Genomic DNA, 13,247 nt, shown 5'->3' with positions numbered 1-13,247 from the left:
TTCACCCAATAGATATGGGAGTTTATCACAATTGGATTTGTTTTCACATTTTTGTGGATCTGTGTAATCTGAGGGAAATATGTATCTCTAGTATGGTCATACATTTGTTAGGAGGTTAGGAAGTGCAGCTCAGTTTCCACCTCATTTTGTGGGCAGTGTGCACATAGCCTGTCTTCTCTTGAAAGCCGAGGCTGCCTACTGTGGTCTCTGTCAATAGCCAATAGCAAGGCTATGCTCACTGAGTCTGTACATAGTCAAAGCTTTCCTTCATTTTGGGTCAGTCACTGTAGTCATGTATTATGCCACTGTGTACTCTCTGTTTAGGGCCAAATAGCTTTCCAGTTTGCTCTGTTTTTTGGTTAATTCTAACCAATGTGTCAAGTAATTATCTTCTGTTGCTGTCTTGGGGCTCTGTGGGGTCTGTTTGTGTTTGTGAACAGAGCCCCAGAACCAGCTTACTCTTCTCTAGGTTTATCTCTCTGTAGGTGATGGCTTTGTTATGGAAGGTTTGGGAAACGCTTCCTTTTAGGTGGTTGTAGAATTGAATGTCTCTTTTCTGGGTTTTGATAATTAGTGGGTATCAATTCTGCTCTGCATTCATTATTTGGTGTTTTTTACATTGTACAGTCGTGGCCAAAAGTTTTTAGAATGACACAAATATTAATTTCCACAAAGTTTGCTGCTTCAGTGTCTTTAGATATTTTTGTCAGATGCTACTATGGAATACTGAAATATAATTACAAGCATTTCAAGTGTCAAAGGCTTTTATTGACAATTACATGAAGTTGATGCAAAGAGTCAATATTTGCAGTGTTGACCCTTTATCAAGACCTCTGCAATCCGCCCTGGCATGCTGTCAAGTAACTTCTGGGCCACATACCGACTGTTGGCAGCCCATTCTTGCATAATCAATGCTTGGAGTTTGTCAGAATTTGTGGGTTTTTGTTTGTCCACCCGCCTCTTGAGGATTGACCACAAGTTCTCAATGGGATTAAGGTCTAGGGAGTTTCCTGGCCATGGACCCAAAATATCTATGTTTTGTTCCTCGAGTCACTTAGTTATCAATTTTGCCTTATGGCAAGGTGCCCCATCATGCTGGAAAAGGCAATGTTTGTCACCAAACTGTTCCTGGATGGTTGGGAGACGTTGCTCTCGGAGGATGTGTTGGTACCATTCTTTATTCATGGCTATGTTCTTAGGCAGAATTGTGAGTGAGCCCACTACCTTGGCTGAGAAGCAACCCCACACATGAATGGTCTCAGGATGCTTTACTGTTGGCATGACACAGGACTGATGGTAGCGCTCACCTTGTCTTCTCCGGGCAAGCTTTTTTCCAGATGCCCCAAACAATCGGAAAGGGGATTCATCAGAGAAAATGACTTTACCCAGGTCTTCAGCAGTCAAATCCCTGTACCTTTTTCAGAATATCAGTCTGTCCCTGATGTTTTTCCTGGAGAGAAGTGCTGCCCTTTGCTGCCCTTCTTGACACCAGGCCATCCTCCAAAAGTCTTCGCCTCACTGTGCGTGCAGATGCACTCACACCTGCCTGCTGCCATTCCTGAGCAAGCTCTGTACTGGTGGTGCCCCGATCCCGCAGCTGAATCAACTTTAGGAGACGGTCCTGGCGCTTGCTGGACTTTCTTGGGCGCCCTGAAGTCTTCTTCACAACAATTGAACCGCTCTCCTTGAAGTTCTTGATGATCCGATAAATGGTTGATTTAGGTGCAATCTTACTAGCAGCAATATCCTTGCCTGTGAAGCCCTTTTTGTGCAAAGCAATGATGATGGCACATGTTTCCTTGCCGGTTAACCATGGTTGACAGAGGAAGAACAATGATTCCAAGCACCAGCCTCCTTTTGAAGCGTCCAGTCTGTTATTCGAACTCAATCAGCATGACAGAGTGATCTCCAGCCTTGTCCTCGTCAACACTCACACCTGTGTTAACAAGAGAATCACTGACATGATGTCAGCTGGTCCTTTTGTGGCAGGGCTGAAATGCAGTGGAAATGTTTTTTGGGGATTCAGTTCATTTCCATGGCAAAGAGTTTGAAATTAACTTTGAAATTAATTGCAATTCATCTGATCACTCTTCATAACATTCTGGAATATATGCAAATTTCCATCATACAAACTGAGTTAGCAGACTTGGTGGAAATTAATATTTGTGTCATTCTCAAAACGTTTGGCCACGACTGTACACGGAGGATATTTTTGCAGAATTCTGCATGCAGTCTCAATTTGGTATTTGTCCCATTTTGTGAATTCTAAGTTTGTGAGCGGACCCCAGACCGCACAACCACAACTTGCAATGGGTTCTTTAACTGATTCAAGTATTTTTAGTCAGATCTTAATTGGGATGTAAAATTTGATGTTCCTTTTGATGGCATAGAAGGCACTTCTTGCCTTGTCTCTCAGATCGTTACCTGTGGCGCTGATGTTTAGGCCGAGGTTGGTATAGTTTTTTGTGTGCTCTAGGCCAACGATGTCTAGATGGAATTTGTGGTCCTGGCAACTGGACTTTTTTTGGAACACCATTATTTTTGTCTTTACTGTCTTTACTTTACAGGGCCCAGGTCTTGTGCTGCTGTAGGCATTCATTGTTCTTCCTTGGTTGGAGACAGAAGCACCAGATTATCAGCAAACAGTAGACATTTGACTTCAGATTCTAGTAGGGTGAGGCCAGGTGCTGCAGATTGTTCTAGTGCCCTCACCAATTTGTTGATATATACAGTGCATTCGGAAAGTATTCAGACCCCTTCACTTTTTCCACATTTTGTTACGTTACAGTTTTATTCTAAAATGGATTAAATCGTTTTTTCCCCCTCATCAATCAACACACAATACCTCATAATGACAAAGCAAACAGGTATTTAGAATTGAGATTTTTTGGTACTTTTTACCCCCTTTTTCTCCCCAATTTTGTGATATACATTTGGTAGTTACAGTCTTGTCCCATCGCTGCAACTCCCATATGGACTCGGGAGAGGTGAATGTTGGGAGCCATGCATCCATCCGAAACACAAACCTGCCAAGCCGCACTGCTTCTTGACACACTGCTCGCTTAACCCGTACATCTGTCAACCAAAGTCAGCATGCATGCGCCCGGCACGCCACAAGGAGCACTCGCTAGAGTGCGATGGGACAAGGACATCCCGGCCTGCCAAACCCTCCCCTAACCCGGACGACGCTGTGCCAATTGTGCGCCGCATCATGCGTCTCCCGGTTGTGGCGGGCTGCGACAGAGCCCGGGATCAAACCTGTAGTGACGCCTCTAGCACTGCGATGAAGTGCTGTAGACCGCTGCGCCACTCGGGAGGAGGTTTTTAGAAATTATAGCACATTTCTTAAAAATAAAAATTGGAAGTATCACATTTACATATTTATTCAATATTTTGTTATTGCACCTTTGGCAGCGATTACACACTCAAGTCTTCTTGGTTATAACGCTACAAGCTTAGCACACCTGTATTTGGGGAGTTTCTCCAATTCTTCTCTGCAGATCCTCTCAAGCCCTGTCAAGTTGGATGGGGAGCGTTGCTGCACAGCTATTTCAGGTCTCTCCAGAGATGTTCGATTGGGTTCAAGTCTGGGCTCTGGCTGGGCCACTCAAGGACATTCAGAAACTTATCCCGAAGCCACTCCTGCATTGTCTTGGCTGTGTGCTTAGGGTGGTTGTCCTGTTGGAAGGTGAACCTTTGCCCCAGTCTGAGGTCCTGGGGGCTCTGGAGCAGGTTTTCATAAAGGAGCTCTCTGAGCTTTGCTACGTTCATCTTTCCCTCGATCCTGCCAGGTTTCCTCCAGATGTGACACTTGGCATTCAGGCCATCTTGGTTTCATCAGACTAGAGCATCTTGCTTCTCATGGTCTGAGAGTCCTTTTGGTGCCTTTTGGCAAACTCCTAGCGGGTTGTCATGTGCCTTTAACCTGTTATGGCTGCAAGGGAAAGTATTGAGTAGCCAGATAAAAGATGCCCATTTCAAACGGCCTCGTACTCAATTCTTGCTCGTACAATATGCATATTATTATTACTATTGGATAGAAAACACTCTCTAGTTTCTACCGTTTGAATTATTTCTCTGAGTGAAACAGAACTCATTTGGCAGCACTTTCCCTGACCAGGAAGTGGAATGTCAGAAATATATGCTCTGTTCAACTTCCTGCCTATACATGGTCATGACACGTAGGAGTCTACGTACACTTCATACGCCTTCCTCTGGGTGTCAAGAGGATGTGAGAGAAGAAATTTTGTGTTTATCTTGGTCTGAGGTGGAATAAAAGCTATTTCTTTGACGTGACCGTCCACTTCCGGTACTCTGAAGCGCGCGACATGGAAGTGGGATTGCCTTCTGTTTTGCTGCCGTTATGGACGACAACTATCTCCGGCTCGGATTTTATTTGATACATGTGACCATATCATCGTAATGTATGTTTTTTCAATATAGTTTAATCAGATTATTGAAATTTTTTCGGGAGTTTTGCCGTGTTCCGTTCTCTGACTTTGTTTACGTTGGAGAGATCCGTGCCACTCGGCTAGTGCCCATGCTAAATGAAGAGGGAAAGTTGCCATTCTGAATCCAAACAACGACTCATCTGGACAAAGGACACCTTGTTCAACATTCTGATGAAAGATCAGCAAAAGTAAGACCCAATTTATGATGTTATTTCATATATCTGTCGTGCATGTGAACTGGTCGTGGGCGCCCAAGTGTTTCTGGCTATTGTGGCTACGCTAATATAGCGCTACATTTTGTTTCCGCTGTAAAACATTTAATAAATCGGAAATATTGTCTGGAATCACAAGATGCCTGTCTTTCAATTGCTGCACACTATGTATTTTTCAGAAATGTTTTATGATGAGTAATTAGGTATTTGACGTTGGTGTCTGTAAATATTATGGCTGCTTTCGGTGCAATTTCTGATTGTAGCTGAAATGTAAACTATGATTTATACCTGAAATATGCAAATTTTTCGAACAAAACATATGCTATACAATAAATATGTTATCAGACTGTCATCTGATGAAGTTTTTTCTTGGTTAGTGGCTATTTATTTCTTTATTTGGTCGAATTTGTGATAGCTAGTGATGGAGTAAGAAACTGATGGAGTTAGAAAAGTGGTGTCTTTTGCTAACGTGGTTAGCTAATAGATTTACATATTTTGTCTTCCCTGTAAAACATTTTAAAAATCGGACATGTTGGCTTGATTCACAAGATGTGTACCTTTTCATATGCTGTATTGGACTTGTTAATGTGTGAAAGTTAAATATTTAAAAAAAATATCTTTTGAATTTCGCGCCCTGCACTTGAGCTGGATGTTGTCATAAGTGTACCGGTGTCGGGCTGCAGCCATAAGAAGTGAGCAGTGGCTTCCATCTGGCCACTCTACCATAAAGGCCTGATTGGTGGAGTGCTGCAGAGATGGTTGTCCTTCTGGTAGGTTCTCCTATCTCCACAGAGAAACTCTAGAACTCTGTCATAGTGACCATCGGGTTCTTGGTCACCTCCCTGACCAAGGCCCATCTTCCCCGATTGCTTCGTTTGGCCGGGCGGCCAGCTCTAGGAGGAGTCTTGGTGGTTCCAAACTTCCAGGGGACCTTCAATGCTGCAGAAATGTTTTGGTACCCTACCCCAGATCTGTGCTTAGACACAATCCTGTCTCAGAGCTCTAAGGACAATTCCTTCGACCTCATGGCTTGGGTTTTGCTTTGACATGCATTGTCAACTGTAGGACCTTATGTAGACAGGTGTTTGCCTTTCCAAATCATGTCCAATCATTTGATTTTACCACAGATGGACTCCAATCAAGTTGTAGAAACATTTCAACGATGATCAATGGAAACAGGATGCTCAATTTCGAGTCTCAGAGCAAAGGGTCTGAATACTTATTTAAATAAGGTATTTTACATTTACATTTACATTTTAGTCATTTAGCAGACGCTCTTATCCAGAGCGACTTACAGTAGAGTGCATACATTTTATTACATTTTACATTTTTTTTTTTTTTTTTTCATATTACATATTACATTTTACATACTGAGACAAAGATATCCCTACCGGCCAAACCCTCCCTAACCCGGACGACGCTATGCCAATTGTGCGTCGCCCCACGGACCTCCCGGTTGCGGCCGGCTGCGACAGAGCCTGGGCGCGAACCCAGCCCAGCCTGGGCGCGAACCCAGAGACTCTGGTGGTGCAGCTAGCACTGCGATGCAGTGCCCTAGACCACTGCGCCACCCGGGATTTTAGTTTTTTATTTGTAATACATTTGCAAACATTTCTAAAAAACAGTTTTCTATTTTGTCATTATGGGGTATTGTGTGTAGATTGATAAGGGACATTTAAAAAAAATCAATTTTAGAATACAGCTGTAACTTAACAAAATGTGGTAAAAGGGAAAGTGTCTGAATACTTTCTGAATGCACTTTGAGGTTGGGGCTCAAGCTGCATCCCTGTCTCACCCCAGGACCCCATGGAAAGAAAATGTGTATAGCAGACCATCATGACAAATTGAGTTAAAAGCTTTTTTGAAATCAACTCTGTATGAAAAGACTTTGCCTTTGTTTTGGTTTGTTTGTTTGTCAGTTAGGGTGTCACACACACATTCGTTTTCGACACTTGATGTGTGTGTCTATGTTAGGCTAAATCAGCAGCTCGAGCTGTCTGTCGGCGAGTCACATCAAAACAATAAAGCAGATTTTGTGTATGCCTGATATGAAATATGACATCATGTTCATGGACTTTTGAAATGGAAGTATTCACTATTCAGACCATCCAAAATTCTTGCAACAACCAATCTGAGAGACGAAATTCGATAGCTAAAGGCTTAGTGTGTCAATGGCCTGGGCATCCCTGTACTTGCAACCATTCACAGCAAGCATTGTCTTGTAAATGAAATAATTTGGGGCGGGGGGGGCTTTACTTGGCTCATCGCGCTCTAGCGACTTAAATAAAATGGAACAAATAACTCAAATATATTTCTAATCATTTATTTCCCTGACCCTCTTTTGGCCATTGAAATGATCAGGCTGACAGTGTGGGCATTAGGAAACAAATGTAAAGATACATACAACCCTGATTGGCTGATAGAATAGTCTAGAGCTCACTCCCTTACCCAGATAAATGGTCATTGGTCTATTATAATCAGATCAGATTGTGATGTCATGATCTGTGCCAAAAACTCCATTACACCTGAACAGGATCAAATTCCAGGGCATTATTACAATTTTCACACTTTCAGTGTTATTTCGACCTTATAATTTGGAAATATCATTAAAAAAACAAGAACATCACATTTTTAACTGCACTGCCCCTTTAAGTCAACAAATGACAACATTAAGGTACACATGTGTAGTACTGCAGTATGATATGCAGTATACCTGGAATAATCTCTTGGCTCAAAAAGGTTTTTAGTAAAATACAATGATTTTAAATGTATAACCTAAGTAAAGGGTTAAAAACATTAAATACTCACTTCTAAAAACCTGAGCACACAAACTGATGACATCCAGAACCAGTTTATCGTTGTGTTTTTGAGATGACAGCCTGTCTGAGGTGATTCCAGAACCTCATGCTGCTGATGGGGTTGTCCCTCCATTTTATGTAAGTCTTCTTCTTCAGGTACTTGTGGAGACCAAACACTTTCTTGGTCCTCTTCTCCTCCTCATCCTCCAGTATGATGATGATAATGTTGGGGTTGCCCTCCATCACCAGCCAGGACTGAGCCACCTCAAACTCAAAGCAACACCACGCGCTTTCGATAAAGTGGTGCGACACCACCACGATGTGGGCATTACTATCTACCGATGATGCCCTCGTCTATGATGTTGGAGGTGGTGGACTTGAAACTGAAAACTTCTCTTTTTAAGGTGACATTATCTTATGAATTTGTCGAAAGTGCTGGGGTATAATTTCTTCAGTTTCTGTTTTTATAACACTATCTCTTTTTCTAGATTTTTTTCTAGATTTATTTTTAAACCAATGCAGTATTTGTTTCCACAGCATTTCACATGTATATTCTACCACTTAGTTCTCAGATGACTCAAGGCTACTATTACATTCATTAACAACTTGAATGCCTAAATGCCGTATAGTTATGCTAAAAAGCTGACAACAGATGCTAATTCTGAGAATAATGTCAGCTCATCAACAGGAACCAGTTTATGGTTGTGTTTTTGAGATGTCCCTCCATTTCGGGTAAGTGTTCTTCTTCAGGTATTTGTGGAGCACAAACACTTTTGGTCCTCTCCTCCTCCACGTCCTCCAGTATAATGATGTTGGGTTTTCCCTCCAGCACCAGCCAGGACTGAGCCACCTCAAACTCAAAGCGACACCACGCACTGTCAATGAAGTGGCGCAAAACCACCGAGATTACCTTGCGGCTACCAATGATGCCCTTGTCTGTGATGTTGGAGGAGGTGGACTTGCCCACTTCAAAGTCCTGCTCATGGAGGCACAGCTGAATGGGAGGGCCTCCTTTCTCAAGGTTCTCCACCAGTTCCTCCATCACCCAGGCCTCTTCCTTGCTGGAGTAGATCACAAAGACATCGTAAAGGCAATCCTGCTGGCGGGAGATCTTGTAGCCTCTCAGCAAAACGCAGCAGTAACGCAGATGCATGATGATGGCACCGGAGGGTAGGGCTGCCGTCTTATCGGCTCTAAACCAATCATATTATTATTTATTTATTTTTTACGTTGTTCGTAACTTGTTTTGTACATAATGTTGCTGATACCGTCTCTTATGACCGAAAAGAGCTTCTGGACATCAGAACTGGGATGTGACTAATCTGCCCTTGCCTTCCATTCTGCTAGCTAACGTTCAATCGCTGGAAAATAAATATAAATAAATAAATGGGACGAACTGAAAGCACGTATATCCTACCAACGTGACATTAAAAACTGTAATATCTTATGTTTCACCGAGTCGTGGCTGAACGATGACATTAAGAACATACAGCTGGCGGGTTATACACTTTAATCGGCAAGACAGAAAAGCAGCCTCTGGTAAGACATGGGGTGGGGGCCTATGCATTTCTCAAAGTTTTGCTCGCATGAGGTAGAATATCTCGTGATAAGCTGTAGACCACACTATCTACCGAAAGAGTTTCCTCTGTATTTTCGTAGCTGTCTACATAGTTCCACCGTCTCCGTCTGGATCGCCCTGCACCTCGCCGTCCGGGTCGTCCCCGAGGCCGGTGTCGGCGCGCTGCTGGAGTCGCTCGTCAAGGGGGGGGGTACTGTCACAACTTCCACTGAAGTCGGTTCCTCTCCTTGTTCGGGCGGCATTCGGCGGTCGACGTCACCGGTCTTCTAGCCATCGCCGATCCACCTTTCTTTTTCCATTTGTTTTGTCTTGTTTTCCCACACATCTGGTTTACATTCCCTCATTACTTGTCGTGTATTTAACCCTCTGTTCCCCCCATATCTGTGTGAAATTGTTTGTTGTAAAGTGCTTGTGCACTCTGACTGGTTCGCGACGGGTTATTTTGTACCCATATTTTGTTGTTCTGGCTGCCGTTGGTTTTGCATATTAAACTGCTCCGGTTATTACCCAGTTCTGCTCTCCTGCGCCTGACTTCCCTGCAGCCAGTCACGCACGTCTTACAAATCTAAGGAATCCCCATGGAAACTATTGCCAGATATTTTGAGGACTTTAAGGTTGTAAAGTCCCAGTAAGGACATGGGGTTTGAGAAGATGGTGCTTGTATTGGAGATATCCAGGTACTGAAGACATGAGAGGTATTTCATGGTTCCAAATTCCAAACCAGTCAGCTTTGTGTGATGGAAATCCAACACCTCAAGACTCTCCAATCCATGGAATTCCATTGTTTCTATCTGGATGTTGGTGCTGGTGCTCATATTGAGGTGGCGTAGGCGTGGAAGTCCCCGGAACTCCGTTTGCAGTAGCCTTCCATGACGATTTGGTTGTTGCTCAGATCCACATATTGGAGGAGAGGCATGTCTTCAAACGCATCATTAAAGAGTATAGGGTATGAGTTTTCTTTTATTGTCAGTCTCTCTAAGGATTTTGTATGGGAAAGCTGCAGACTAGATTTGCTGTGTAAGAACAAGCTCTTTGATTCGTCTGAATTTAACATTATTCACGAATGGGTGATTTTTGTGGCGTTTGTCATGCAGCGAAATACTGGGTTGGATCCAATTGTCCTCTCTTTTCGATAGTAGTATATTTCCTCAGTTTATCAAGCAGAGCCCATACAAAGAATGAATTCCAATAACAAGAGAATCCCTGTAGTCGCCAATGACCAGCTTCCCCACAGAGAGACCAGCAAGTGCTTTGAGGCCAGCTGTGCTCACATTACGTGAAGGAAATGCATCTCGTAGATGCAGCTCGTGTAGGTTAATGTTCTGAAATGCTCCTGGCTCTATATGTAATACAGGATTTCTGTTGAGTATAATTGTGATGTTGTTCCTAATTTGCCTTAAGACAGCTATGTGACGGACTTGTATAACGGATATGTTATTAGCCTGCAGGTCCAGTATCCTAAAGTCTGTGAAGTTGATGACTTAGGATGGGATAGACATGGAGAGGAGATTGTTTATCCCGACATTCAACTCCTGCAGCTTGGTTAAATGGTTTATATGCAGGTCCTCAATAGAGAGAAGACCAGTATTGACAAGAACAAGCTTTTGAAGGAGATGCAGTGAGTTTAGGGCATTGTTCCCAAAGTTTCCAATGGGGTTTCCAGTAAGAATCAATCAATCAAAGGAATGTTACATTCCTCACATTGTGGTAGGCATCATAAGTTAAATGCTGGATTCTGCAGCTGTTGGACAATAAAAGTATTAAATACAATTAACTCCTGCATATCCATTATGTGTTATGTACAGTGCCTTCAGAAAGTATTCAGACCCCTTGACTTTTTCCACATTTTGTTATGTTACAGCCTTATTCTAAATTGGATTTTAAAAAATAATCCTCAATCTACACATAATACCCCATAATGACAAAGTGAAAACACGTTTTTAGAAAATGTTGCTAATTTATGAATAATTTAAAAACAGAAATACCTTATTTACTTAACTATTCAGACCCTTTGCTATCAGAATCAAAATTGGTCTCAAATGCATCCTGTTTCCATTGATCATCCTTTAGATGTTTCTACAACTTGAATGGAGTCCACCGGTGGTAAATTTGATTGAATGGACATTTTTTGGAAAGGCACACACCTGTCTATTTAAGATCACACAGTTGACAGTGCTTGGCAAAAACCAAGCCATGAAGTAGAAGGAATTGTCCGTAGAGCTCCGAGACAGGATTGTGTCGAGGCACAGATCTGGGGAAGGATACCAACAAATGTCTGCAGCATTGAAGGTCCCAAAAAACACAGTGGCCTCCATCATTCTTAAATGGAAATAGTTTTGGAACCACCAAGACACTTCCTGGGAGAAGGGCCGTGGTCAGGAAGGTGCCCAAAAACCCGATGTGTAACGGCTTTCTTCCTGGGGTGAAGGAGAGGAACAAAATGCAGCGCGGCTAGTGTTCAACATGATTTAATAAAGAATATATTAGAACACTACAAACAACAAAACAAGAAATGTGAAAACCGAAACAGTCCTATCTGGTGCAGAACACAAAGACAGAAGACAACCACCCACAATCCCCAACACAAAACAAGCCACCTATATATGATTCTCAATCAGGGACAACGATTGACAGCTGCCTCTGATTGAGAACCATATTAGGCTGAACACAGAAACAGACAAACTAGACACACAACATAGAATGCCCACCCAGCTCCCGTCCTGACCAACACTAAAACAAGCAAAACACATAAGCACTATGGTCAGGACGTGACAGTACCCCCCTCCTGAGGTGCGGACTCTGAACGCACCCCTAAACCTCAAGGGGAGGGCCTGGGTGGCATCTGTCCGCGGTGGCGGCTCCGGCGCAGGACGAGGACACCACTCCACCATTGTCTTTGTCCCCCTCCTTAGCGTCCTTTGAGTGGCGACCCTCGCCCCCGACCTTGACCTAGGAATCCTCACCAAGGTCCCCACATAATTGATGAGACAGCTCAGGACAGAGAGGTAGCTCAGGACAGAGAGGTAGCTCAGGACAGAGAGGTAGCTCAGGACAGAGGGGCAACTCCGGACTGAGGGGCAGCTCCGGACTGAGGGGCAGCTCCGGACTGAGGGGCAGCTCCGGACTGGAGGGCAGCTCCGGACTGGAGGGCAGCTCATGACTGGAGGGCAGCTCATGACTGGAGGGCAGCTCATGACTGGAGGGCAGCTCATGACTGGAGGGCAGCTCTGGCAGCTCCTGACTGGCTGGCGGCTCTGGCAGCTCCTGACTGGCTGGCGGCTCTGGCGGCTCCTGACTGGCTGGCGGCTCTGGCGGCTCCTGACTGGCTGGCGGCTCTGGCGGCTCCTGACTGGCTGGCGGCTCTGGCGGCTCCTGACTGGCTGGCGGCTCTGGCGGCTCCTGACTGGCTGGCGGCTCTGGCGGCTCCTGACTGACGGACGGCTCTAGCGGCTCCTGACTGACGGACGGCTCTAGCGGCTCCTGACTGACGGACGGCTCTAGCGGCTCCTGACTGACGGACGGCTCTAGCGGCTCGGGACAGACGGGCGGCTCTAATGGCTCGTTACAGACGGGCGGCTCTGACGGCTCGGGACAGACGGGCGGCTCTGACGGCTCGGGACAGACGGGCGGCTCTGACGGCTTGGGACAGACGGGCGGCTCTGACGGCTCGGGACAGACGGATGGCTCAGACGGCGCTGGGCAGACGGATGGCTCAGACGGCGCTGGGCAGACGGATGGCTCAGATGGCGCTGGGCAGACGGAGGGCTCAGATGGCGCTGGGCAGGCAGGCAGCTCAGACGGCGCTGGGCAGACGAGCAGTGCAGGCGGCGTTGGGCAGGCAGGCAGTACAGACGGTGCTGGACAGACGAGCAGTGCAGGCGGCGTTGGGCAGACGGCCGACTCTGACCTGCTGAGGCGCACAGTAGGCCTGGTGCGTGGTGCCGGAACTGGTGGTACCGGACTGGAGACACGCACCTCAAGGCTAGTGCGGGGAGCAGGAACAGGGCACACTGGACTCTCAAAGCGCACTATAAGCCTGGTGCGTGGTACCGGCACTGGTGGTACCGGGCTGAGGGCACGCACCTCAGGGCGAGTGCGGGGAGAAGGAACAGTGCGTACAGGGCTCTGGAGACGCACAGGAGGCTTGGTGCGTGGTGCCGGAACTAGAGGCACTGGGCTGGAGACACGCACCATAGGGAGAGTGCGT

The 13,247-nt window shown here is 45.3% G+C and overlaps 2 pseudogenes; both read right to left on the bottom strand.

The window, feature by feature from the left end:
* Window positions 1-7,515: 7,515 nt before the first annotated feature.
* Window positions 7,516-8,001, bottom strand: LOC120017833 (annotated as a pseudogene).
* A 156-nt stretch (window positions 8,002-8,157) lies between these two features.
* LOC120017832 lies at window positions 8,158-8,614 on the bottom strand (annotated as a pseudogene).
* Window positions 8,615-13,247: the final 4,633 nt, after the last annotated feature.

The sequence above is a fragment of the Salvelinus namaycush genome, chromosome 22, assembly GCF_016432855.1.
Source record: "Salvelinus namaycush isolate Seneca chromosome 22, SaNama_1.0, whole genome shotgun sequence".
Lineage (NCBI taxonomy): Eukaryota > Metazoa > Chordata > Actinopteri > Salmoniformes > Salmonidae > Salvelinus > Salvelinus namaycush.
This window is presented reverse-complemented; position numbering and strand designations above follow the sequence as displayed.